Source organism: Podarcis muralis, chromosome 2 (assembly GCF_964188315.1).
Source record: "Podarcis muralis chromosome 2, rPodMur119.hap1.1, whole genome shotgun sequence".
Lineage (NCBI taxonomy): Eukaryota > Metazoa > Chordata > Lepidosauria > Squamata > Lacertidae > Podarcis > Podarcis muralis.
Genome location: NC_135656.1, coordinates 111,529,882 through 111,557,747, shown reverse-complemented (window position 1 = coordinate 111,557,747; position 27,866 = coordinate 111,529,882). Strand labels below are relative to the sequence as shown.

At 44.7% G+C, this 27,866-nt stretch overlaps 1 pseudogene; it reads left to right on the top strand.

Annotated features, from left to right (window-relative positions):
- The first annotated feature begins 20,736 nt into the window (after positions 1-20,736).
- On the top strand, positions 20,737-21,699 carry LOC144326762 (vomeronasal type-2 receptor 26-like; annotated as a pseudogene).
- The last annotated feature ends 6,167 nt before the right edge of the window (positions 21,700-27,866 follow it).

The following is a 27,866-nucleotide window of genomic DNA, read 5'->3' as shown; positions in this document are numbered from 1 at the left end:
AATAAAAATTTTACTGAGTTAAAATAAACTTGTTTTCAAATAACAGCATAATGAACAGAAGATTAAACTAGCTTCAGAGCAGACACAGAGTTATTGAGTCACACAGTCTCCCTTGAGCGCACAGGCTTCACAGAACACACACACTGACTGACTCACAGACACTGAGTCTGCCTGCAAGCAGATACAATACATATACAGTACAGTGGTGCCTCGCAAGACAAAATTAATCCGTTCCGCGAGTCTCTTCGTCTTGCGGTTTTTTCGTCTTGCGAAGCACAGCTATTAGCGGCTTAGCGGCTTAGCGGCTTAGCGGCTTAGCGGCTAAGCGGCTTAGCGGCTATTAACGGCTTAGCAGCTTAGCGGCTATTAACGGTTTAGCGGCTTAGCGGCTTTAAGAAAAAGGAAACAAACTCGCAAGAACTCGCAAGACATTTCATCTTGCGAAGCAAGCCCATAGGAAAATTCGTCTTGCGGAACGACTCAAAAAACGGAAAACCCTTTCGTCTAGCGAGTTTTTCATCTTGCGAGGCATTCGTCTTGCGGGGCACCACTGTACAGAGAATGAGTCATCCTCAAGATGAGTCACAGTGGTTCAACATGCTAAATGATTCTGCAGCTTTTCAGCATTTCACAACATTTCTCGACTCCTTTACTGCTTCCTATACTGTTTCTGCTCTCAAATACCTTTGTCACATGACCATTACACCAGTTCCAAAAGACCTACATTGGTTTCCAATACGTTTCCGTGTACAATTCAAAGCGTTGGTGCTGACCTTTAACGCCTTAAATGGCCTTGGCCCACACTGCAAGAAGTGTGGAACGCTCTCCTGTCAGATGCTAACGAGATGAGTATTTATATAACATTTAGGGAACATCTGAAGGCAGCCCTGTATAGGGAAGCTTTTTATGGCGCTTCCATTGCAATGCCAAGTATTATTTCCTTTTCTACAAAATCATTTAAAGTCTAGCAAAATTAACGTTTGAGGCTGAAGGAAATCTCCATGCGGCGGTGAGAAAACAAAAGGTGTTTATTGCTAGCAATAAAGGCTCAGTAGGATCACTCTCTAAAAGCTGAGCAAGCCCAAAAGGGTGGGGTCTGCTACTATACATAGCTGTTATCTGTTAAAGCAATACATATGCATAAACGTCCTCAAGTCTAAAGTTACAACACAATACTAATTGTACCATGTATGGTCTTTCCTTCATTACCTATTCATTAGGCAAGGAAACAAAGGACTCTCTAAGAAGCCCCCGCTACACATGGTCTCTTTGCATTCCTTTCCCTAAATATGTTTATCTTGAGGGTGTTTGCACATTTGAAGGTACATCTCAGAACAGCAAGGCACGTCTTCTTTCAAATGTAGACACTTAGGAATGTTGTTGTCAGGTGTGTGCAGAAGCCAGGCCCTGTGACCAACAGGACTCTGCGGGACTGGGGCCTTCCTAAGTTTGTTCTGAAGAGGCAAGGCGCGGCCACACAGGTGAGGCCGATTGGTAACTCACAGCACCTGGTGGCAAGAGCCGGAAAGGGATATAAGGTCAGCATTTTCCCTTTGGCTCTTTGCCACAGAAACATGTTCCCTGCCTTGCTGCGTTTGGTTCCTTCACCCTTGACTTTGTGACTCCTTGCTTTGTAGCACCCTGCTTGTGGTTAACGCTTAGCTGGAATGAAATATTCAACGCAGCAATAGAGAAATTAAAATAATAATTTATTTGTCAGACAAATAAATGAGAGGCACAGTGGTATATGGTTACCAAGCTCTGGCCTGGCCTCCTGCCATTATGGCCAGCACTTATATTCCCTTAATCCAGCCCCCTTTGCTCCTCCTGTGGCTGCATCTGTCCAATCAGCCTGGTTGAAATTCCTATTGGCTGCCTGCTATATCCAATCACAAAAGATACACCCATTTCCTTCTATCCTTATAAGGGAGACAAAGAGCTATATATTGTTACATCTATAAATGACAAATAAGTAATAATATATCTTACATGGAATCTTAATTACCAGCTCACCTCTTGCCCTCTTCGCCCTATTGCCTTCTAAAACAAATGGTTAATCTTAAATTTTTATCTTAAACATATGTCAAGGATCTTGAGTTTCACATCAACATTGAAAGATCTCCTTCATTTGAAGGTTTCTAAACAAATGCCTGACAACTATATATATCAGGACTGCCCAGATGGCGTCTTCTTGTCTGGCAGGGGGGCTAGGCTGGTGGCTGACTTAATTTCAGGATAAATACAACTCTTACAACTATATGAAATAAGAATCTAGCATTTCTTAAATCCTTTGCATAATTACATTTAAGCCAATATATTTAAGCTAATATATTTCATACATTATCATAGGTAACCTTTTAAAAGAATAAAGCTTCTCAAAGTAGAAAGGAAGGAACTCAGTAAAAAACAGCTTTTAAAAGAAACCTCTTCAGTTCACACCTCCCCCTTTCACCCTCCTTTCCAGCCTCAAAATAAAATAGGAAGAAGCTTCTTCTTCCCCAGCCAAGCCAGTTGCCTTTCCCAACATTTATTGCTCTTTTTAACTCTCTCAGTTTAAGAAAGAAACTGCTTTTAGAAGATTTCCTAAAAATGCTCTCTTTTTCTGTCAGCTAAATGTTTTTTTTTCCCATTTGCCTCTGGCCTTAGAAAATACAGCTCAAGGTTTAAGAGAGGCCCATGGTATCATTTTACTATTTGCCCATTCCTAATTATGTTTATCTCTGCTTTTTTATCTTCTGTAACATGTAAGGTCAATGTCCTCGCTCTTAGTCTGTAATTCCAGCTTTTACGACTTTGAGAATTGTTTTCTGCTATAAATCAAGGGGGGCCCCTTGTCTTAGGAGAATGGCCAAGGTTTTCTCTGCCTGGCATGAAACATTTGTGAATTCAAGCCCATTTTAGACTTTATGAACCTGATCAAGATATAAGCCAATATAAGTCTTGATTAAAAATGCAGTCTATATTCAGATGCCACATTCCCCCCTTTCAAGCTCAAGGACCTTCATCCCAAGTGTCCTTGATAGCTTGACCTTCATCATATTCCTGAGGTAAAGCTCTGTATAGGGCCATGATATGAGGTAGAGTTTCATTTGAAACCATCTTGCTAATTGTACTTCTAAAACATGAAATGATACATGGCATCATACATAAAACCATTACCACTACTGTCAAGAAAAACAAGCAAGACAATAGTATCCCTTTGAGTCCTGTGACATTAGGTAACCAATTGGTGAGCCATCCCATATCCCATCCTTCCCATGTTTGTACTGGGACATGTGCTATATTCTCCATCTTTGTAGCCAACACACGGATTGCCTCACCATTATCAGAAATGTTAAAGCAACAGGCATTCCCTGTCAAGTTCAAGACTCCACATAGGCCTCCCTGCCTGGCAAGTACATAATCCATTCCCATTTTCAGCTGCAAAATGGCGGCTCTACTTTCATCCAACTGTTGTGCAATAAGTCTCAAACTCTGGGCCGTTGCATTGGTTACAAGTTCCACTACTGCTTGCAATCGAATTATTCTGTTTAGATTATAAATAGGATCCCGTGCCCCTTGTATGAGCTCACCAGGATTCCAGGAGGCAGGATCATAATAGGCTATAATGCGCTCTGGCGGCCAATCATCAGTACCGCTCCAACTTTGGGTACTTCCTCCTGCTATACGAGAAATATCAGCATTCCTTCGTGTTCGCTTGGCCGAACTAGTGGGCATAATCCACATTGGTGGTAATACCCATCCCAGGAAACAAGTCCCACTCCATTTGGAAGGGAGTTTCTTGTATGCCCATTCTCCACATATCCACCACAACCATCGGGTCTGAGGTTTTTGGTACGTGGAGTACAGAAGGCGAAATATCAAAAGAGGTAGAGAGTTCACAGTGCAGTATGTTAGATTGCCTTTTTCTGTCACAGTTATGTTCCATACCACTTTCCATGCATGAATAAAAGGAGGTGCACAGGGCAAGGTATTCCGAGTTCGATAGGTAGTACCGTGTGCCCAGGTATGACTATTCTTAAAATAATCCCAAGTATAGTGACAATGAGAAGAGCCTATCATGGTAGAATCAGCTGCATCTGATGATTTATGTACACAGAATTCCCCTTGTACAGGTATAACTCGTAATGGTTTAGTTGAGTTCCATCCGGGGAAATTCTGTATTTCTGTTTGGTGTGGCATTTCGCTTACCATACCAATGGCATCTAATGGTATCGGTAATAAGGGCATACCTCCCTCTGAATCATCTGGCCCAAGAGAGCAAACAAGGCAATTGGTCCTATTTGCAACATTGGCTACCATTTCAGCTAAACCTACCCACATATTGTGGTCATGGCTGAATCCATATTTAGCAAATTTGGTCAGATTCAAGGACCCTTCCCCTTCCCAAGGGATCAGGATTAATAATAAAATCATGTTGATGTCTAGCATATGCATTCCTTCCACAAAAGATTACCTTATTGTGATAGCATAAAACTATTAGTCCCAATATAATTCCCCCAGTGACAGAAATGGGGAACCACCAAGACCAAAACATATATCCCGAGGATCCCCAATGAGTAATATCTCTGATAATTGTTCCACAAGGGGGGGGGGGCAGTCAATCAATTGTATAAGAGAATCTTCCCTTTCACAATCGCTGGTTCAGATGCTCCTCAAGCTTCAGGCGTGCGCAGGTCAGCCAGCTTCCAGGTTGTGGCTGCAGCAGGCCGGTCGTCTAATGTTGCCCGTGACCTAGCCCGTTCCCCGTAGGGCTAGATACAGGGGTTTTTGGAGAGAGTCAGTTTTAAAGGATTAGAGGGGTCACCTTTGCACGTCCAACTGCCTTCAGACTTCTTCAAACGGGAGTGATGAATCCAGGGGGTCACCTCAGCTACCTTCACCGCTGTTGGAGTAGAGAGCAAGACGGTGTAAGGTCCACGCCACTTAGGTGCAAGTGGATCACGTTTCCACTCTTTCACCCATACGCTATCGCCAGCCTGGAACTGATGAATCGGCTCGGCAATGCTGCACGGCGTGCGCTCGAGGACCCACCTGTTAAGAGAAACAAAAACACGGGAGAGAGATTGCACTTGTCCCTGTGTCACATGGTCTCCTATTTGTTTAAGGTCAGCTGGAATATCCTGAACAAAGGAGGGCGGCCTCCCATACAGGAGCTCAAAAGGTGACAACTTAAGTCTTTTTGTGGGTGCACACCGAACACGAAACAGTGTTATGGGTAACACATCTACCCTCCTGAGACTTTAGACATATTAGTGGGCTTCTGGCATGCCCTGCGGATACCTTGCACAAGCGTCTGGCGGTAAGTGGTAAGTCTGGCCAGATGAATTGCATTGTTTGGATCCCAATTAGGATCTTCCAAGGGAAAGTTGTCCTGGAGATGACGGTCAATATTAAAAATATTTCCCACTCTGGCCTGCTCACGCAAAGATATCTGTGCCTTTTCAATTATGTCTCTCCTTTCCTCAGTGGTGAAGAGAGTATTCAGAAGCTGGCGACAATCTGTCCAAGTAGGACTATGAGTATTTACTATTGAGGTCACCAAGTCCATCATAGCCTGAGGTTTTTCTGCGAAAGATGGGGTGTGTGTTTTCCAATTCATCAGATCCGTAGTTGTGAATGGAATGTACTGAAGGGTCGAAGTTCGAGGTGGCCTTGGTCCGGGTTGCCCGTTAACCAGCACAGGCTCCTCAAGTGCATCAAATACTCTTCTAAGAGGGGCTACTACGTGACCTTTTTCTTCGCTTTGCTCTAGGGGCCTCAAATCATAGGGGATGGTATTTGTCCCAAGGCGTTCTTTTAGCAGCTTAATACGCCTGGCTGTATTGCTTGCTGACCGATTAAGGTCTCCCTGTAACTTCTGTAATAATTCTCTAGGACTTGGATGTACAGGGGTTTGGGGTAGGCAATCAGTTGTTCCACTAAAAGAGACTGTAGATGGAGTTCTACTGGGACTCACAGATGGAATAACCACTTCTGCTTGGGCTTCATTATAGGACTCCAATGCCTCCTGAAGATATTTATCATAATCTATCAAGGAGTCAAGTTCTGTGTCTCTACCCCCATTATTCGTTCCACTTTCTTGTCTTGGGGTTACAACTGGTGGAGGGTTTGGATTAGGCTCCCTTCGATGTGGAGCATAGGGTGGAGGTGGAAGCACCTCTTCCTCTGGTCCCTCAAAAATGGGTTTGAGTTTATTTGGCAAGATTCCTTTCCTAGCTTCGGCTTTTACAGCCAATAATTTGCATCGTTGGACTTTGCATTCCCTTATCCATGGAGGATTTTTATTTAATGTGCTCAGCCAGGAATCTATATATGAAAATTGTTCTGGGCACCCTCCAGTTTCTTTGGTGATGTTAGACCAAAGTTTGCTTACTAAATTTATATCAAAGGTTCCCTGAGATGGCCATTCAGTATTTTGTTTTGGCCACTCTAATTCACATAACGTTCTCAAGCGCTCTGGCGTCATTTTGACTCCATATGCCCCTGAGAAGGCTTTCTTAAAATTATTTAACATACATTCAAGAGGTGTATTTCCCCCCCTTTGAACCCCCAACTCCCATTGTATGGCCCTGTGAAGTATCCACTCAGTCACTCACACACACGCTTCGTGGGGTTTCTTGCCCAGATGGAGTCGCCTCACTGGGAACCGAAGTACTACCCACTCCACACTCAGGTCAGCTACAGATTGCTCTGTACTTTCTCACACATACAATGCGCAAGATACTTCACCACACTCTACCTCCCATTCTTCCCTTTTCCCCCACCAGACCACCATCTGATATACCCAACCACCTAGCGTACTCAGTTCCCACTTACTGAGACGCAGAAGTTTGATCAAGACTTCTCTTCCTCCCAATTAATTGGAGGGCCAAAAATCCCTTTGTGCACTTACCCTTGGTTGGTTCCGTTTCCCCCCGGTCCGTCGCCGCCAGTGAGCAGGGTATCAGACAGACGAGACTTCTGCGTTCCCCCTGGAAAAAATTATCCAGTGCGCGCTGGGTAGCAGTTTAGAGATCCTCTCTCTTGTACCCTGCCCAGTAGAGCGAAGGGGCTGCGTTCCAGCAGACCACTGATCCGAGTCACAGGAGCACCATAAAATGTAGCACCCTGCTTGTGGTTAACGCTTAGCTGGAATGAAATATTCAACGCAGCAATAGAGAAATTAAAATAATAATTTATTTGTCAGACAAATAAATGAGAGGCACAGTGGTATATGGTTACCAAGCTCTGGCCTGGCCTCCTGCCATTATGGCCAGCACTTATATTCCCTTAATCCAGCCCCCTTTGCTCCTCCTGTGGCTGCATCTGTCCAATCAGCCTGGTTGAAATTCCTATTGGCTGCCTGCTATATCCAATCACAAAAGATACACCCATTTCCTTCTATCCTTATAAGGGAGACAAAGAGCTATATATTGTTACATCTATAAATGACAAATAAGTAATAATATATCTTACATGGAATCTTAATTACCAGCTCACCTCTTGCCCTCTTCGCCCTATTGCCTTCTAAAACAAATGGTTAATCTTAAATTTTTATCTTAAACATATGTCAAGGATCTTGAGTTTCACATCAACATTGAAAGATCTCCTTCATTTGAAGGTTTCTAAACAAATGCCTGACAACTATATATATCAGGACTGCCCAGATGGCGTCTTCTTGTCTGGCAGGGGGGCTAGGCTGGTGGCTGACTTAATTTCAGGATAAATACAACTCTTACAACTATATGAAATAAGAATCTAGCATTTCTTAAATCCTTTGCATAATTACATTTAAGCCAATATATTTAAGCTAATATATTTCATACATTATCATAGGTAACCTTTTAAAAGAATAAAGCTTCTCAAAGTAGAAAGGAAGGAACTCAGTAAAAAACAGCTTTTAAAAGAAACCTCTTCAGTTCACACCTCCCCCTTTCACCCTCCTTTCCAGCCTCAAAATAAAATAGGAAGAAGCTTCTTCTTCCCCAGCCAAGCCAGTTGCCTTTCCCAACATTTATTGCTCTTTTTAACTCTCTCAGTTTAAGAAAGAAACTGCTTTTAGAAGATTTCCTAAAAATGCTCTCTTTTTCTGTCAGCTAAATGTTTTTTTTTCCCATTTGCCTCTGGCCTTAGAAAATACAGCTCAAGGTTTAAGAGAGGCCCATGGTATCATTTTACTATTTGCCCATTCCTAATTATGTTTATCTCTGCTTTTTTATCTTCTGTAACATGTAAGGTCAATGTCCTCGCTCTTAGTCTGTAATTCCAGCTTTTACGACTTTGAGAATTGTTTTCTGCTATAAATCAAGGGGGGCCCCTTGTCTTAGGAGAATGGCCAAGGTTTTCTCTGCCTGGCATGAAACATTTGTGAATTCAAGCCCATTTTAGACTTTATGAACCTGATCAAGATATAAGCCAATATAAGTCTTGATTAAAAATGCAGTCTATATTCAGATGCCACAGCTTCTTGATCCTCGGACCCTTGACTTTGTAACTCCTTGCTTCCTGACCCTTGGACCCTTGGCTTCCCAACTCCTGGCTTCCCATTCCTGCTCCCACCCCGCCATCTTCCCCCCGTCCTGACGTCCCTAGCCGGGACTTTGATCGCCCGTGAACCGGACCATGACAGTTGTTTACAACCTCGGGACTAAAGCTACTCCTAGCTCAAGATAAGGCACAAGGCCTCTAGCTTGGCTAGTTAGCTGGGCTTATAGGTCTCTATGTGCATCAGAAGTAACAGGACTAGGAAAGTTGATCTGGGATTCTAGAAAGATCTAGACCAGTGTTTTCCAACCTTGGGCCTCCAGCTGTTTTTGAACTACAATTCCCATCATCCCTGACCACTGGTCTTGCTAGCTAGGGATGATGGGAGTTGTAGTCCAAAAACAGCTGGAGGCCCAAGGTTGGGAAACACTGATCTAGACAACTTTGGGCTAAAGAAACCAATGCTTTGGATCCATACCAGGCAGATTGATATGTTCATAAACTTATGCGACGGTTTTTCTGCTGGAGCTTTGAAGATATTTTCTCCCTTCCAACCTCAGAGGTTTGAGCCATGAAACTGGACAGTGCACGAACCCCCATTGGGAAGGCTTTTCCTGCATAGCAGAGAGTTGGACCAGATTCCCTTGGGGTCCCTTCAAACTCTATGATTCTATTTGTAATTTCTCCTGATATACACCTGCACATGGAGCCGCAGGGAGAATCGAGGATGCTGAAGTGTACTCTGTCCCTAATCATTATCAAAACCATTCTAATTGCTATTTATTATTATTTTGAAAAGCTCTGGGGAGTGTTCCAAAGACTGGTTTTGAAACTAGTAACAGAAATGCCAGAAGCGAGAACAACATGTAATAAGCTTGCATACCCACTGTGAAAAGGTTGGTGCATAAATATCTCCTGGGCCATCGAGAGCCTGGTCTCAGATTCAGGGCAGGCAGGGACCACGCAGAGGTGAGGTTTAATATTAGCCCCTTAAGAGCTGTTCAGCAGTGGAACAGATTCCCACGAGAGGTGGTGGACTCTCCTTCTTTGGAGGTTTTTAAACAGAGGTTGGATGGCCCTCTGTCATGGATGCTTTAGCTGCGATTCCTGCATTGCAGGGGGTTGGACTAGATGACTCTAGGGTCCCTTCCAACTCTCCAATAGTCTGATTCTGTGATCCTGAAGCCGCAGCTGGACTCCCATCTGGATTAAGATCTGCAGCTGAGAGCAGCCAGGGCAGAAAGGAATGCAGCAGCAGCAGACAGTGAAATGATGGCACTCCTCTCCCTAATTCTTTTGCTGTTGTTGCTGCTGCCCCATTCGTCCTGTGCAACGCTGGAGGGGAAATGCCAATTCGGTGTGATAAGTGATCGAAAAGATGCAATTAATTATTATAAGCCAGGAGACCACCGCATAACTGGTATCTTATCTACAGGCACTTCTTTATCCCAGTTGCATGATTTCTTCACGCCTCCTTCTAACGCTTTGGAAATGTACGTTATTCTGTAGATAAAAAATTTACTACTGCTTCTCTCAACTGAGATTTCCTCCTCTCCCATTTTTCTGGTGTCTTTCCAAATACACCGTAGCTCAAACTTGTCCTTGCTTGGTACCAGGGAAATCATATTTCCTGGGTGCACAGAGGAATGTAGTGCACAGCCAGGCATCTCTCATGTTGCAGCCTAGCCAGGAAACACCAGCCACTGCTTCCCCACAGTTTGTAGTGTAGCTGCCCAAGGGGCTACTCAGTGTGGCTGAATGTGCTCTAAGGTGCTGCTGCTGCTGCTGTTTAGAAAATGCTGCTGGCTCCAATGTGATATTAAACATTGTCCTCTGCTTTTTAAAGGAGGGAATGTATGGTGAATTCACAACTCAAGGATTAATTGTATTGTATTGTAAAGGTAAAGGTACCCCGACAATTAAGTCCAGTTGCGAACGACTCTGGGGTTGCGGCGCTCATCTCGCTTTAAAGGCTGAGGGAGCCAGAGTTTGTCTTCTTCTGCAGACAGTATTTCTGGGTCATGTGGCCAGCATGACTAAGCCGCTTCTGGCGAAACCAGAACAGCACAAGGAAACGCTGTTTACCTTCCCGCCAGAGCGGTACCTATTTATCTACTTGCACTTTGACATGCTTTTGAACTGCTAGGTTGGCAGGAGCAGGGACCGAGCAATGGGAGCTCACCCCGTCGCAGGGATTCGAACCGCCGACCTTTCGATCGGCAAGCCCAGGCGGCATAGTGGTTTTCCCACTCCAGTACTATGTTTCTAAGGAAATACTGTGCATGATTCTAGACATACAGTTCCTACTGTACTTCTCCCTTGTTATCCTGCCGTGCTGTTAATCCTAAAATCCCAAGGGTGCTTCCAAAAAGAATTACATGAAACCATGAACAATAAATGGGGGCACTAATAAAATCAAAACTGTCAATTCCTGGGATTCGGAGGTAGCATCAGTAGAGTCCTCACAACAAAATCCAAACATTTCTACTGGTTATCAATGCATATCTGTGTGTGTGTGTGTGTGTGTGTGTGTGTGTGTGTGTGTGTGTGTATTATATGCAGACAATTTAACACACATTTATTGACTAGAGGATGGAAATCTCATGTCATCTATTTTGCTGCAGCGTATACGATCAAAGGTACTGGCATATCCTGCCCTTCTTGTTTGCCATTCACGAGATCAGTAGGGACCCCAGGCTCCTACCTAACATCACCCTGGGCTACAACCTCTATGAGAACTATTTTCATGAAATAACGACTTATGAAGCTGTGCTAGACCTGCTCTCTGGTGGGCAGAAGAATGTTCCAAACTACATCTGTGAAAAACAGAATACGCAACTGGCCGTTCTAGAAGGAGGCGACTCTGCTATTTCCAACCTGATTTCAACCATTCTGAGCATTTATAAAATCCCACAGGTATGAATTGGGGGAATGTGGGTGGGTTGGGGGCAGAGCCAATTTCCGTATTACAGTTTCTCTCCACCGGTTGCATCAGACTGTATGTAAAAATGCATATTTTTGTCCGGGCTTTCCCAGACCCAAAAGTTGGTACTCCCCACTTTTAGATCACCCTCTTCCTGCCCAGTTGAGAAAACAAGGTCCGGAATGTTTTGCCTAGAATATACACACACACACCCAAATGTTGTCGGCAGCATCCCTAATACACTTCTTCCGCATTTGCAGTCAGAATGCAGAAAAGCAACGAGAGAAATACGTGTGTAGAATTATGTCTGAAGGCGCACAACGCAGTGTGACTTGAAATGAAACTATGGCTGAAAGATCAGGGCTTAGATTGAAACCTTTTAAAAGTAAGCCATGCTGGAAATAGACATACGTGGTACTGAGCAAATGCCAGTTTTTCCACCAGGCTGCAGAGCAGAAAGAGAAAGCAAAGAAGCAGGGTTATTCTGTCGCTGCTGCTCAGAGCTACCTTTGGAGTTTTTCCACAACTGTCACCTTGCAGCAGTCATTCCAGCAAGCTCCTTGGCACTGTTTCCACCCCATGATCACTTTAAGAACTACCTAAGCATTAGATGGTGAAAAGCTAGTTTGCCTCTTATCAACTTTCTGTAAACTCTTTGATTTTGACTTTGCATTCAGCGGCCCAATTCCTTGGACTACACCTGCTCTCGAGAGATTAAATAACATTAAAGGTAAAGGTACCCCTGCCCGTTCGGGCCAGTCTTGCCAGACTCTAGGGTTGTGCGCTCATCTCACTCTAGAGGCCGGGAGCCAGCGCTGTCCGCAGACACTTCCGGGTCACGTGGCCAGCGTGACAAAGCTGCATCTGGCGAGCCAGCGCAGCACACGGAACGCCGTTTACCTTCCCGCTGGTAAGCGGTCCCTATTTATCTACTTGCACCCGGAGGTGCTTTCAAACTGCTAGGTTGGCAGGCGCTGGGACCAAACGACGGGAGCGCTCCCTGCCGCGGGGATTCGAACCGCCGACCATGCGATCGGCAAGTCCTAGGCGCTGAGGTTTTACCCACAGTGCCACCCGCGTCCCTTAAATAACATTACTTGACAAAATAATAATAATAATATGTCACATCACATTGTTAGTTTATGTTCTTATCACTGAGCAGCTGTGTGGAGTCACAGGACTCTGTTTACATTCCAGAGACCTTGCAGTCTCACGGGAAAGGGAGACGGGATGTGACGTTAGTGGTTTCCGGTTTTCCTTTGTTCCTTTGTTCAGTTGCTCTCTGCTTTCATAGAGAGAGGATGTCTTTTCTGTTCTGCGTAGTTTAGAAATAAAACTCTTTACAATGTAGCCAAACCTCTCGTATCTTCCCTGTGGTGGGAACCCTGCTGGATAGCATGTGCTTGAGGCCTTATCAAAGGCTCAGGTCATTAAACACGTCGGAGGCGATTTCAAAGGCTCAGCTCGGAGGAAGATGAGGCCTTCTCGGCTTGGCCGAGCGGCAATTCCGACACACACATATAGCCTTATTACAAATATTGCAAAGGAAGTAGTTTTTCAAACATTGAAGACGGCTCCAACTACTTACATCCTTCAATATACTTTCGAGCCATGCATGCTTTCAGTTACTGTACTTTTCAAACCAAACTTCTCCATATCGCTTTGTTGATCACTTTAAACAACATAATACCGTATCAAGGCCTGAGCAATGTATCAATATATTGCTTGAAACCGGTTGAAAGTTAAAACCATCAACTTCTGTACTTCTTCTTTCTGTCACGTACACGTTCACATAGAAACGTTAGCACTCCAGTTACCTAACCCTGTCTCTTCTTAGGCATTTGTGGAGATGCAGCCATTAAGGTCAACTCACTCACGCACAAAAGAAAACGTAATAAGATGCCTCCCATGTGACCAGAGTTAACCAATCACACTTGCTGCGGAACATTCCAGAATCAAGCACACAGCTGTGCATTTAGGCACTCCCCATTTCAGTAACTTAAATCACTGTACTTATATACTCCCTAACTTCCCTGATTTCACTTATGCTTCCCTTTTGCGGCAACAGAGGCAGAGCTAGGAAGCAAGGGAAACAGAAACTCCCCTCGCGCCAGCCCTCCCTTCCCCTCGAGGAAATGGCAGCTCTGTTGCTGCCAATCGTGAAGCCAAGTGGCAGGAACCTCTTGGCTGCTCCAAGCAGACGGCAAGGAGAGACACTTGGGGCATTTGTGGGGCGTGCACCAACTTGGGGGGGGGGGGCTCAAATATTTTATTGGAGCCCCCCAAAGGGCCCCGGGCCCCTAGGAGTTGGCACCAATGGAACCTACACAGCTGAATACAATTAGGCTAGTGGACACTCCTAATGGGGCCTTTCTGAGGATTCATAGAAATCACAGAATTGCAGAGTTGGAAGGGACCCCAAGGGCCATCTAGTCTAACCCCCCGCAATAATAATAATAATAATAATAATAATAATAATAATAATAATAATAATAATAATAATAATTTTATTTATATCCCGCCCTCCCCAGCCAAAGCTGGGCTCATAGCAACTAACAACAGTAAAATGATAAAACATTCTAAAATCATTTCATTATAAAATTAATTCCAATCAGATTACTGGCAACCATTGGGCTAGAGTTCTGTGAGGATTGCCAAAGGAGGGGGTCAGGCTGTGCCCTGGCCAAAGGCCAGGTGAAACAGCTCTGTCTTGCAGGCCCTGCGGAAAGATGTCAAGTCCCGCAGGGTCCTAGTCTCTTGTGACAGAGCGTTCCATGCAGGAATCCTGCCCACAGCCATCCCTGGGTAGACTTGAACCACCAAACCTCTGTGTTAACAGCCAGATGTACTGACCCGTTGTGCCACAGGAATATATTTACTGCATTCAGCACTTCCTAAGGTGAAGGAGGACCCACGCCTCACGTAGTCTTTAAGCAGGCCGTGAAGAAATACCGTTTCAAAAAAGCCTTTCAGTTGTAGTATACATTGGGATCATAACCTGGGCGAATTTTCATAACTGATGCTTTATTTTATTTTCTGTGTTGGCGTTCAGGGTCACTGTTGTTGTTCTAAGTGCATCTTTGAAATGGTTCCATGCTGTACAGTGGTACCTCAGGTTAAGTACTTAATTCGTTCCGGAGGTCCGTTCCTAACCTGAAACTGTTCTTAACCTGAGGCACCACTTTAGCTAATGGGGCCTCCTGCTGCCGCCGCACCGTCAGAGCACGATTTCTGTTCTCATCCTGAAGCAAAGTTCTTAACCTGAAGCACTATTTCTGGGTTAGCGGAGTCTGTAACCTGAAGCGTATGTAACCCGAAGCATATGTATCCTGAGGTACCACGGTATTTCGCTTTGTGCATTTAGCTGACATAGTGAACTGCTGTGTAGGACATCTGCTCAAAAAGCAGGTAATAAATCTTTTAACTAAAAATAAATAAATAAATTTGGGCTCTCAGCCAATCGTAATGACGAATATTTTCCTAGTTATTAATCGGTTGAGGTTAATACATATTTGTGCTGAAAACAAACGAAGAAACCAAACTCTTCCTTTCTCTTCTAGGTCAGCTTTGGTTTTGCTAGTCGTGCATCTTCTGATAAAAATCAGTTCCCTTTCCTCTACCAGATGGTCCCAAAACGAGAGCCTCCTCACCTGGCTATGGTCAAATTGCTCCTGCATTTCAAATGGACGTGGATCAGTCTCATTGCTTCAGACAATGACAATGGAGAAAGGTTCGTGAAGACCTTCACAGCTGCGGTCACAAAGAATGATATTTGTGTGGCCTTCTCAGAAAGCATCGCAGAAACTGTGACTTACTATAATGCAAAGCACCTGGTTTCATTTTTCATGCAGCAACAAATCAATGTAGTTGTCTACCACGCAGAGCTTCAATCCGCTTTAATTCTAATGACATTTGTTATAAAAGTTGAAAAGAAACTTAAAACGATGGGGAAAGTTTGGGTCACGACAGCTTTGCAGGATCTCAGTATGAGTGAAGCATCTCAATATGACCCCCAGTGTGTCCCTGCAACCTTGTCCTTCTTAGTCCAGACGAAAAAGAGGGCAAAATATGAAACATTTGACCCACATGACCTTGAAATCCAACAGTTTGCGAGGATGGCATTTAGGTGTTCCGTGTCAAAGAATTCTGAGCGAGTCAGGAGAAGATGTAGAAAGAGAGGTGAACTGGGGACCCTGCCACAAGACCTAATCGAGAGAATCCTGTCTCAAGACAGCTACAGTATTTACAACACTATCCAAACCTTGGCAAGAGTCCTGAGTGCTGTATACTCATCCAAGCCAAACCAGAAGGCATCGGTCGGAAGGGGCAAGATGGGCCTTCAAAGACCACAACCGTGGCAGGTATGATCCTTTCTCTCACAGCTACTCATTCTTGAACGTTAAGTCAGTACAGTGGTACCTCGGGTTAAGAACTTAATTTGTTATGGAGGTCCGTTCTTAACCTGAAACTGTTCTTCACCTTAACCTTAGCTAATGGGCCTCCCGCTGCCGCCGTGCGATTTCTGTTCTCATCCTGAAGCAAAGTTCTTAACCCAAGGTACTGTTTCTGGGTTAGCGGAGTCTGTAACCTGAAGCGTCTGTAACTTGAAGCGTCTGTAACCCAAGGTACCACTATAATTAAATTCTGGTTGGGGAAATATCCAGGGTGGGCACGGAAGTGGTGTTTCGAACTCACTTCTGAGGTCTGTTGTCGAGGGCAGCTCCCCCCCCCTTTACATATACAGTGGTACCTTGGGTTACATACGCTTCAGGTTACATACGCTTCAGGTTACAGACTCCGCTAACCCAGAAATAGTACCTTGGATTAAGAACTTTGCTTCAGGATGAGAAAAGAAATCAGACGGCAGCAGCGGGAGGCCCCATTAGCTAAAGTGGTGCTTCAGGTTAAGAACAGTTTCAGGTTAAGAACGGACCTCCGGAATGAATTAAGAACGTGACCAGAGGTACCACTGTATACAATTTGTAAAGGTAAAAAACCTAAAGGACCCCTGGACGGTTACGTCCAGTCAAAGGCGACTATGGGGTTGCAGTGCTCATCTCGCTTGCAGGCCGACGGAGCCGGTGTTTGTCCACAGACAGCTTTCTGGGTCATGTGGTCAGCAAAACTAAACTGCTTCTGGCGCAAGGGAACACCATGACGGATTTATTACGGGGTTGCTTAATTTTGAATTTTGCAAGGTGGGCTGTCTTTAATTTGAAAGGGGGGTTGCTTTTTTTTGAGACGCAGATGTAGTGATTTTGTTTATCTATTTTGTAATCCCCCTGTTCAATTAGTACTTGCATGCAAGGGAGGGGGATCTGTGGTCGAGGGCAGCTCCCCCCCCCCCCTTTACATATATACAACTTGTAAAGGTAAAAAGGCATTGCTGGCCCCAGCTGTGGAGGCAAATCTAGCAGCCGTACTATTGGAGCAAATAACACCTGAGGGGGGGTGGCATTTGATGGGAAACTAAAGTGGCCCTGATCCGGATCGAGAGCATGTTGCAGATCGAGACTCCACAGCTGCTTTTTCCTCCCAAATCAAATTGCCTGGCTGAAGCACACTTTTAAAAACAGAGCGGAGCAATGCGTACATTGCTCCCAACTGCCTAATCAGGATGCAAAATGAAGCTTATATTTGATTTATGGCTGCATTTGTGTCACACCTTTCCTCTGAGGAGACAAAAAAACGGAGCAGATGGCTCTCTCCCCTCCCTATTGTATCCTGGCTGCAAGGGGGTGACTGACCTGAGGTCACCCAGTGAGCTTCATGGCAGAGCTGGAATTTGAACCCTGGTCTTCCTAATCCTAGGGACGCGGGTGGCACTGTGGGTTAAACCACAGAGCCTAGGACTTGCTGATCAGAAGGTTGGCGGTTCAAATCCCCGCAACGGAGTGAGCTCCCATTGCTCGGTCCCTGCTCCTGCCAACCTAGCAGTTCGAAAGGACATCAAAGTGCAAGTAGATAAATAGGTACCGCTCTGGCAGGATGGTAAACGGCGTTTCCGTGCGCTGCTCTGGTTTCGCCAGAAGTGGCTTAGTCATGCTGGCCACGTGACCCGGAAGCTGTACACCGGCTCCTTCGGCCAATAAAGTGAGATGAGCGCCGCAACCCCAGAGTTGGCCACGATTGTACCTAATAGTCAGGGGTCCCTTTACCTTTACCTTCCTAATCCTACACCAACACCATAATTATTACACCAAACTTGCTTTCATTAATGAGTCTAAAGAAGAACCAGAAATAGACACACTTCACCTCCAAATAATAGCCGCTGCCACAACTGAGTCTTTGAGGGCCTGCACCATTGGAAATTGAGTTCCAAGTGAGCAAGGCTCATGTACGCAACTTTGTTCCTCATTTCCTAATTGTGTGTGTGTTTTTCTATACCATTTTAGCTGCACTCTTTCCTAAGAAACCTCCACCTTTACAACTTTTCCATGGACGGAGCTTATTGGGATGAGAATGGGGAGCTGGCAGCTGACTTTGACATTGTCAACTGGGTGGCGTTTCCCAATAAGTCCCTTGTTGGGTTGAAAGTTGGGAGTGTAGAGAGATCAGCATCTCCAGAGAAAATCAAGTTTGCCATTGACCAGAATGCCATTGTGTGGCCCAGGTGGTTCAAACAGGTAGGGGACATAATCAGTTTCACCTTACTTTCTTTTTTAGCTCAGATCAGGCAGTCCTATGGTCCTGGAAAGTCAGCAGCAAATTCACACTTCCTTTGCATATGCTACGATCCTATCTCCCCTATATGACTCATATCCACAAACCTTAACGTGTTTTGCTTGATGCTTTAGAATAATAGAATTGTAGAGTTGGAGCCAGTGTGGTGTAGTGGTTAAGAGCGGTAGACTCGTAGTCTGGTGAACCGGGTTCGCTTCCCCGCTCCTCCACATGCAGCTGCCTTGGGCTAGTCACACTTCTCTGAAGTCTCTCAGCCCCACTCACCTCACAGAGTGTTTGTTGTGGGGGAGGAAGGGAAAGGAGAATGTTAGCCGCTTTGAGACTCCTTCGGGTAGTGATAAAGCAGGATATCAAATCCAAACTCTTCTCTTCTTGGAAGGGACCCCGATGGTTATTTAGCCCAACCCCCTGCAATGCAGGAATCACAGTTAAACTATCCATGACAGATGGCCTTTCAATCTCTGCTTGAAAACCTTCAAGGAAGGAGAGTCCACAACCTCTCATGGGAGTCTGTTCCACTGCCAACAGCTCTCATCATCAGAAAGTCCTTCATGAAGTTTAGTCGCAATCTCCTTTCTTGTAACATGAATCCTCAAGTCCTACCCTCTGGAGCAGGAGAAAATAATCAAAGAGAAGAACAGCTACCAGACTTTTAGAAGACATCTGAAGGCAGCCCTGGTTAGGGAAGCTTTTAACGTTTAACAGACCACTGTATTTTAATATTTTGTTGGAAGCTGCCCAGAGTGGCTGGGGAAACCCAGCCAGATGGGAGGGGTATAAATAATAAATTATTATTATTATTATTATTATTATTATTATTATTAGCCATGTGACAGCCCTTGAGATAGTTGAAGATGGCTCTCATATCTCCTCTCTTTCTCCTCTTTTCCTGGCTAAGCATACCCAACTCCCTCAATCGTTCCTCACAAGGCTTGGTTTCCAGGCCCTTGATCATCTTGGTGTCATACATTCCAATTGGTGAATATCCTTATTAAATTGTGGTACCCAGAACTGGACACAGTACTCCAGCTGTGGTCTGAGCAAGGCAGAATAGAGTGGTCCTTTTCAGTGTTTTTTTCTCAGGGGGTACGCAGTACCGGCACCTCTCTCTTTTTGGTTAAAAAGTGTGGTACTTACTTTAACAACTTAATGGTGAGTACAGGCACATATTTTTCTAGGAAAAAAGCACTGTTTCTATTCCTTCCCTAGCTCTAAACACTATACTTCTCTTGATGGAGCCTAGAATCACATTAGCTTTTTTTTTTGTTGCGGCATCACAGTGTAGACTCATATTAAGCATGTAGTCCAATAAGACCCCTAGATCCTTTTCACACATAATACTGGTAAGCCAGGTGTCCTCCATCTTATATTTGTGCAGCTGCTTGTTGTTGTTGTTGTTGTTTAGTCGTTTAGTCGTGTCCGACTCTTCGTGACCCCATGGACCAGAGCACGCCAGGCACCTCTGTCCTCCACTACCTCCCGCAGTTTGGTCAAACGTGCAGCTGCTTATTCCTGCCCAAGTGTAGAACGCTACACTTGTTGAACAACAATGAGCCCAGGACAGAACCCTATTGTTATGTACTGAAGTTCTCACCCTGGGCCAGCAGGGGGATACTGTAGATAGTTTTCACTCAGGTCACATATGCAAATAAGGGATTGAAAATGACGTTCAGTGATTGGATAGTTACAGAAAATGGTTACTGTTGCGTTCTAGTGGAGCTCTACATAAGCAGGCTGGCTGAACCCTTCAGTTCAGTTCTGTTCTGGCCTATGAATAAACAAGAGCTGTTTGAAGAATTGCTGTGTCGTCTGATATGTTCACCCACAACTTAACACCTATAGCATCCCACTTGTCTCTTTTGTCGAGGAAGGCAAGGAACCATTAATGAGCACTCGTTGGGTTCAGTCAGTCAACCAGCTACAAATCCACCTAACAGTTACTTTATCCAGCCCACATTTTACCAGCATGTCTTCAAAAATATAATGGAGGACATGTCAAAAGCTTTATTGAAATCAAGCATTCCACTAATCCACCAAGCTTGTAACTCTATTGAAAAAAGAAATGAGTTTCATCTGGCATGACTTGTTTTTTTAGAAACCCATGCTGGGTCTTAGTAATCACAGAATCCTTTTCAAAGTGCTCATGGACCAACAGTTTAATTAACAGTTTAATTACCTGCTCTAGGACCTTTCCGTGTATCTATGTCAAGCTCACTGGTTGGTAGTTACCTGGTCTTCTCCCCCTTCCCCCTTTCGTCTCATTTTGGTTAGAACATGCCTCTGTCAAGGTGTACCAAGAGCTGTCATCCAGGATATGCCAAGGCGATTAAGGAAGGAGAGCCAGTCTGCTGCTATGATTGTGTTCAATGTATGGAAGGGACAATCTCAATTCAGGAAGGTAAATGACCCTAAAAGGAAAGGATATTTAAAAGAATGAGTCACTTTTTCAGAGTTCAAAACCTCATTCAAATTCCAGGCATTGGTACCTATGGAGGGAGGTCTTCCCCTATTAAAGGAGTTCAATGGATTATGCTGGCCCTTAATACTTTTATTTTGACCCCAGACTTTAGCCCAAAATTGCTTCAAGGCAAACCGACAACCCAAAATACAGTAATCAGATAAGAATCACAGAATTGTTGGTATGTAGTAGACTATGGAATGTCATGGCTGTAATATTTATATTGGCAACACTGAGGTCACTCTTGTGTTTTTCAGATGCAAAGCTTTGCAACAAATGTCCAGATGATCAGAATTCCAATCTACACAGAGATCAGTGTGTCCCCAAGATTATACATTTCTTGTCCTACGAAGAACCTTTGGGGATGATCCTGGCTTCTTTTGCCCTGCTTTTGTCCCTCACTGCTGGTTTTCTTTTGGGAATCTTCATTAAATACTTTGACACACCAATAGTCAAGGCCAACAACCGGGACCTCACCTACTTGCTCCTCGTCTCCCTCCTGCTCTCCTTCTTGTCCTCCTTCTTATTCATCGGTCGGCCCCAGAAGTGGACTTGCCTTCTCCGACAAACTGCCTTCAGCATCATCTTCTCCATGGCCGTGTCTTCCCTGTTGGCAAAGACCATCACTGTGGTGGCAGCGTTTATGGCCACAAAGCCAGGGAGCCAGATGAGGAAATGGCTGGGCAAGAGCTTGGCCAACTCCCTTGTCTTGTCTTTTTCCAGTGTCCAAGGGGGCATCTGCATGGTCTGGCTGGGAATGTCTCCCCCCTTCCCAGACTCCGACATGCACTCCCAGCCTGGGCAAATCATTCTGCAATGTAATGAAGGCTCTGTTGCCATGTTTTATTCTGCCCTTGGCTACATGGGCTTTCTGGCGGCCGTCTGCTTCACGGTGGCTTTCCTAGCCAGGAAGCTGCCTGGGGCCTTCAACGAAGCCCAGCTGATCACCTTCAGCATGCTGGTGTTTTGCAGTGTTTGGGTGTCCTTTGTGCCAGCCTACCTGAGCACCAAGGGGAAATATATGGTAGCCGTGCAGGTCTTCTCTATCTTGGCCTCCAGTTCGGGGTTACTGGGTTGCATCTTCATCCCCAAGTGCTACATTATTGTCCTGAGGCCAGATCTGAATAAAAAGGAGCATCTGATGGTGTGATGTAAAGATGGTTTCTAATATTAGTATATTTTTCATAGCACAGCATTAATAAAATATCCAGCATTCATTCCCTGATTATTTCTTTCCTTCACGTGAATCAGAAAGGAAACTGACGGTGGGATGGTCAAAGCCCTGTTCTTTTAAATATACACATTCCCACTTTATTTCTATCTGAATCGAAGTAGAATCATGTTAACATTATTGGGTTTTATTCAACTAATGCACCTATGTTTTCACCAGACCCATTTTGCAAGGTCTGATTTCAGGGTGGAAATAAACATGCCGCTAAGGAGATCGCTACAGCAACCCTAGTATTTCTCCTTGGATGTCTCAGACTGGTTGGCTGTGGGGTAATAGTAGCAGGTCCCAGCTTGGGAAGGAGGCTCAGAGCCTGGGGATTAGGGGTGAGACAATGATGAGCGGTCAGAGGGAGAAGACTGTGGGGAGGTGTCAGAAGCTGAAGAGGTAAACAGGGCTTAGTGAGCAGGGGCGAGTCTGTAGCAGAGAGCAATCCAGAAAGAGGCAGAAGCTGAAACAGGAGAGGAGGGAGGCAGAGAGGCAGGGATGTGTTCAGCTGGTGAAGATGCATGGGTGTCTCCCCTTCCTGCTCCCCACTGGTTTCCCAGAAACAGGAGAGGCATGAAGAGAGCAGAGGAGAAGTTAGCTTCGTGCAGGCACAGTCTCAGATTGCTTGAGTTGGCTTGGGCAATTGTAGGGAGGTCTCCACAACTGCCTTACTGGGGCAAGACTTGCTGGAGAAGGGTTGCTGCGCTTTCTTCTTCTTTTTTGGCGATCACTCATAGACAAGTAAGATTGTCTTCCATAAACACGGTTTTAACAATGAGTCCGTAAGTGACTGTGGAGGCCAATTCTGTATCCACACGTCCTTCCACAGTGGGGACATTGATTCCTGGGCGGGAGTTGATCACAGTGTGGATTTGCCAAGTGTGCCTTCCTCTTAGCACGTTTCTCCCTTGCGTCCTGAGTCGGAGTGTCTTCAAAGCCCATTACACCTTTGGTAAAGGCTGTTCTCCAAATGGAGCGCTCACAGGCCAGTGTTTCCCAGTTGTCAGTGTTTATACTACATTTTTTTTTAGATTTACCTTGAGACAGTCTTTAAACCTTTTTTGTTGACCACCAGCATCATGCTTTCCATTTTTAAGTTCAGAATAGAGTGGTTGCTTTGGAAGATGATCATCAGGCCTCCGCACAACATGACCAGTCGAGCGAAGTTGATGTTGAAGAATCATTGCTTCAACACTGGTGATCTTTGCTTCTTCCAGTACACTGGCATTACCGGTAGCTCGCCTGTCTTCCCAAGTGATGTGTAAAAATTTTCAGATACACCATCGATGGAATCTTTCGAGAAGTTGGAGATGGCGTTTATAAGTGGTCCATGATGACCAGCAAGTGTGAGTTGCTGCGCACATTACACCTGACACTCCTGTGCAGATAAAGAGCTAACTGCGGCTGATGAAGAGTTAACTCCAGCTTGCTCAGTGTTCTTTCTCGCTGGCTCACTCCTCTCATTGGCTGATGGAATTAGCTGACCTCTCCTCACCCTGAGTGCTGCTCTGGGGTTTCTCCTGATCCTCCAGAGCTGATCTGGGAAAGGCCAGTTGTGGTAGCAGGACTCCTTGCAGTGGCACCCCCTAGCACAACTAGTTACTTGAATGCAGCCTTCAGAAATTAGAGTATATTTGTTTTATTTATTATGATTTTTATGATTATTTATTTATTTATTTATTATGATTATTATCATGCTCTTCTGAAGTTTACTATACAGCGGAAAGGAGCAGCCAAGCATACTAGGACTCAATTTCTCGACTTTAAGAAAGCCGACTTCATAAAGCTTAGGGAAGTGCTGGGTGAGATCCCATGGACAGTAATACTAAAAGGAAAGGGAGTTCAAGATGGCTGGGAGTTTGTTAAGAGGGAGATAGTAAAAGCACAACTTCAGGCAATACCAATGAGACGGAAACATGGAAGGTGCCTAAAGAAGCCAGGGTGGCTATCTAAAGAACTTTTAACTGAGTTAAGATTAAAAAAGGATGTGTACAAAAAATGGAAAAGGGGGGAAACCACCAAAGAGGAATTCAAACAAATAGCCAGCACGTGTAGACACAAAGTCAGAAAAGCTAAAGCACAAAATGAACTCAGGCTTGCTAGAGAGGTTAAAAGCAACAAAAAAGGCTTTTATGGGTATGTTCGTAGCAAAAGGAAGAACAAAGAAACCGTGGGGTCACTCAGAGGAGAAGATGGTGAAATGCAAACAGGGGACACAGAAAGGGCTGAACTCCTCAATGCCTTCTTTGCCTCAGTCTTCTCCGATAAAGAAAACAATGCCCGACCTGAAGAATTTGGAGCAAATGATTCAGCAGAGGAAACACAGCCCAGAATAACTAAGGAGATAGTACAAGAATACTTGGCTAGTCTAGATGTATTCAAGTCTCCAGGGCCAGATGAACTGCATCCAAGAGTATTAAAAGAACTGGCAGATGTGATTTCAGAACCACTGGCAGTCATCTTTGAGAATTCCTGGAGAACAGGCGAAGTCCCGGCAGACTGGAGGAGGGCAAATGTTGTCCCTATTTTCAAAAAGGGGAAAAGAGAGGACCCAAATAATTACCGCCCAGTCAGTCTGACATCAATACCAGGGAAGATTCTGGAGCAGATCATTAAGCAAACAGTCTGTGAGCACCTAGAAAGGAATGCTGTGATCACCAATAGTCAGCATGGATTTCTGAAAAATAAGTCATGTCAGACTAACCTGATCTCGTTTTTTGACAGAATTACAAGCCTGGTAGATGAAGGGAACGCAGTGGATGTAGTCTACCTTGATTTCAGCAAGGCATTTGACAAGGTGCCCCATGATATTCTTGTAAAGAAGCTGGTAAAATGCGGTCTTGACTATGCTACCACTCAGTGGATTTGTAACTGGCTGACTGACCGAACCCAAAGGGTGCTCATCAATGGTTCCTCTTCATCCTGGAGAAGAGTGACTAGTGGGGTGCCACAGGGTTCTGTCCTGGGCCCGGTCTTATTCAACATCTTTATCAACGACTTGGATGATGGACTCAAGGGCATCCTGATCAAATTTGCAGATGACACCAAACTGGGAGGGGTGGCTAACACCCCAGAGGACAGGATCACACTTCAAAACGACCTTGACAGATTAGAGAACTGGGCCAAAACAAACAAGATGAATTTTAACAGGGAGAAATGTAAAGTATTGCACTTGGGCAAAAAAAATGAGAGGCACAAATACAAGATGGGTGACACCTGGCTTGAGAGCAGTACATGTGAAAAGGATCTAGGAGTCTTGGTTGACCACAAACTTGACATGAGCCAACAGTGTGACGCGGCAGCTAAAAAAGCCAATGCAATTCTGGGCCTCATCAATAGGAGTATAGCATCTAGATCAAGGGAAGTAATAGTGCCACTGTATTCTGCTCTGGTCAGACCTCACCTGGAGTACTGTGTCCAGTTCTGGGCACCACAGTTCAAGAAGGACACTGACAAACTGGAACGTGTCCAGAGGAGGGCAACCAAAATGGTCAAAGGCCTGGAAATGATGCCTTATGAGGAACGGCTAAGGGAGCTGGGCATGTTTAGCCTGGAGAAGAGGAGGTTAAGGGGTGATATGATAGCCATGTTCAAATATATAAAAGGATGTCACATAGAGGAGGGAGAAAGGCTGTTTTCTGCTGCTCCAGAGAAGCGGACACGGAGCAATGGATCCAAACTACAAGAAAGAAGATTCCACCTAAACATTAGGAAGAACTTCCTGACCGTAAGAGCTGTTCGACAGTGGAATTTGCTGCCAAGGAGTGTGGTGGAGTCTCCTTCTTTGGAGGTCTTTAAGCAGAGGCTTGACAACCATATGTCAGGAGTGCTCTGATGGTGTTTCCTGCTTGGCAGGGGGTTGGACTCGATGGCCCTTGTGGTCTCTTCCAACTCTATGATTCTATGATTCTATGATTCTATGATTTATTTTAACATTTTCTACCCTGCTTATTTTTCCAAGGAGACTTATTTACAAACCATAATGAATGCAGAATAAAACAGACACAATCCCTTAAAAGTGTTGAGGAATTTGCAGCAGGGCCCCAGATGATGGCAGGACTATGTGGGGAGGGGCAGATGGTGTGGGGATTTTGCATTTCACCTTAAGTTGCAGACATGGGATTGTGTCACATGTCTGTTTACATTCCAGCACAGTTTGCAGGCATATGCAGAACTTCTGCTGTGTATAGCTTTTGCCTCTCTCTCTGAGGAGGCGGCAAGGAGAGACGACATGTTTCTTTGTCCTGATTTATGCTTAATAACTCCGTAGCTTGTAGTATGTATCCACATGTCTCACACCTCTTCTGTTTGCGCAGTTTGCTCTGCCGATATAGCGTGCTCATGTCAGCAGACATGAGTCACTGATTTACGTCGGAGCCAGAGGTCAAGGGATCTCCGCACGATCCAGCTGAGGGCCTAAAGAACCCATGGAAAGAAGGCACAGAACCTTAAACTGAGCCTGGAATATAATTGGCCGCCGAAAGAAATCCCATAGTACTGACATGATAGACTCAAAACACCTAGTTCCCGTCAGCATTCCAACAGCACCATTCTGCACTGGCTGAAGTTACCGAATGTTTTTCAAGGGCAGTTCTATGTAAAGCACATTACAGTAGTCTAATCTGGAGGTTACTAGAAGATGAGTGACTTTGGCAGTGTCCACCTTTGTCCGTAAGAGCTATAAGGCGAATGCTGCATGCACCAAGTGGTGAGAATGGTACCTGGAATAAAGGTCGCTGGAGACTCTGGTGTCTTTTATGGTATATATAACTTTAGTTGCACATATGTACAACCTAGGCATAAGAGAAGGGCTCACAGCTGTAAAGACTTTTCTCAGGGGAGAGACATGTTATTTTGCTGTAGGTGGACATTTTATTTCCTCCTCTTGGGCTCTTCATGTGTTCTTGTCTGCAAGGGACCATGGTTTCCAGACAGTCACCCATCAGGCACTGATCAGACCCAGAACGGAAGGAGCATCTCCACCCCCATCGTCCAGCCCAGACACTGAGGCCCAGCTCTGAGGTCCTTCTGGGGGTTCCCTCACTGCGAGAAGTGAGGTTACAGGGAACCAGGCAGAGGGCCTTCTCGGTGGTGGCACCTGGCTTGTGGAACGCCCCCCCCCCCATCAGATGTCAAGGAAATAAACAACTATCTGACTTTCAGAAGACATCTGAAGGCAGTCCTGTTTCGGTAAGTTTTTAATGTTTGATGTTTTATTGTGTTTTTAATACTCTGTTGGGAGCTGCCCAGAGTGCAGAAACCCAGTCAGATGAGCGTGGCATACATAATTTTATTATTATTATTATTATTATTATTATTATTATTATTATTATTATTCTGCTTAGCAGGGGGTTAACCAGGCTGGGATAGCTGAGATAGCAGGCTTGTTGGTTTTTGAATGTCTGATGCAGATTTTTTCAATTCGTTGTTCTGTATGGGACAATGACAATAAAGATTATCGTATTGTATCGTATTGTAAGAAGAGCAGCTTCTGCTCCCACTCTGGGGCCTTGCTTCTACCCCTTGAAAGGCTAGCAAAGGCTAGCGAAGATGCCAAAGACTGTGGACTTTCCCTCATGGGAGGTTTTTAAGCAGAGGATAGATGGCCCTCAGTCCTGGACGCTTTAGCTGAGATTCCTGCATCGCAGAGGGGTGGACCACATGGGCATAGCCAAGATTTTTGGTAGGGCGGGCAGACCTTTTGGGGGGGGGCAGAACTTCAGTTTGTTATGCATTTTTATTTTTATTTTATTTATTTAAATTTTTATAAATAAATGTTATTTGTATTTTCCACACAATAACACGAAAAATATCAAAAAACAACAACACACAAAACACAAAAACCAACATACAAAAAAAATATCCATATCTTACAAGTTAATAATATAATCCACCAAACGCACAGCACCTCCTTTACTTCTCATTGTGTCTTCCTGTTTTCCTTATCATCTCTATCCTAGCATCTAGATATAAATCCCTCTTTCTTATCCTTTCACTTCACAAGGTTATTCCAGACTCAGCCAGATTTCTGTCCTCGAACCTTGGCTTTTAAGGTATTCATTTAGACACTCCCATTCCTTTTTCACTTCACTGTTTGGTTTTTGTCTTATTATATCTGT